Genomic DNA, 578 nt, shown 5'->3' with positions numbered 1-578 from the left:
CAAATAGGGGTTTTGGAATCTATCAGCAGGGTGAAAATGTATGATGGAATAAATTAAACATAACTTGAAAATGTAACTGCATAAAATAGCTACAATATGTATTTTATGGCGATGATGGAGTTTAAGGGCAGTAATGTGATCTATATGACATGGATCATTCAATTAACCTGCAGTAGCTCGTGCCTGACATCATATACTCAAAGGGAAAAGTAACTCTTGTATTTAACGTGGAAAAATTATGACCCATATTTTAGCTTATTAAATAACTGTCACTTTCAGCCCTCTCAATTAACATATGATTTTGACACTTGTTAAGCAGGTCGTGTCTGAACTTGAGGTAGTGAAAGTGATGTAGAAACATGGAGATCCATGTCTTTTTGGGAAGTATGGCATTTAGTTATGTTGGGTTTGATAATTGATTTGGATCTGCAGTATGAGTTAAGAATTGCAATAACAATTTAAGGTAGTCTCTAAGGTGGCTCTGAAACCATCAAGTAAATTCTTAGTCACTCACAGTTGCTTATTCAATCATATCAAAGCTGTTTTTTTGTCTTTGATAATATCTAGATGACCACACC

This window comes from Chanos chanos, chromosome 8, assembly GCF_902362185.1.
Source record: "Chanos chanos chromosome 8, fChaCha1.1, whole genome shotgun sequence".
Lineage (NCBI taxonomy): Eukaryota > Metazoa > Chordata > Actinopteri > Gonorynchiformes > Chanidae > Chanos > Chanos chanos.
This window is presented reverse-complemented; position numbering follows the sequence as displayed.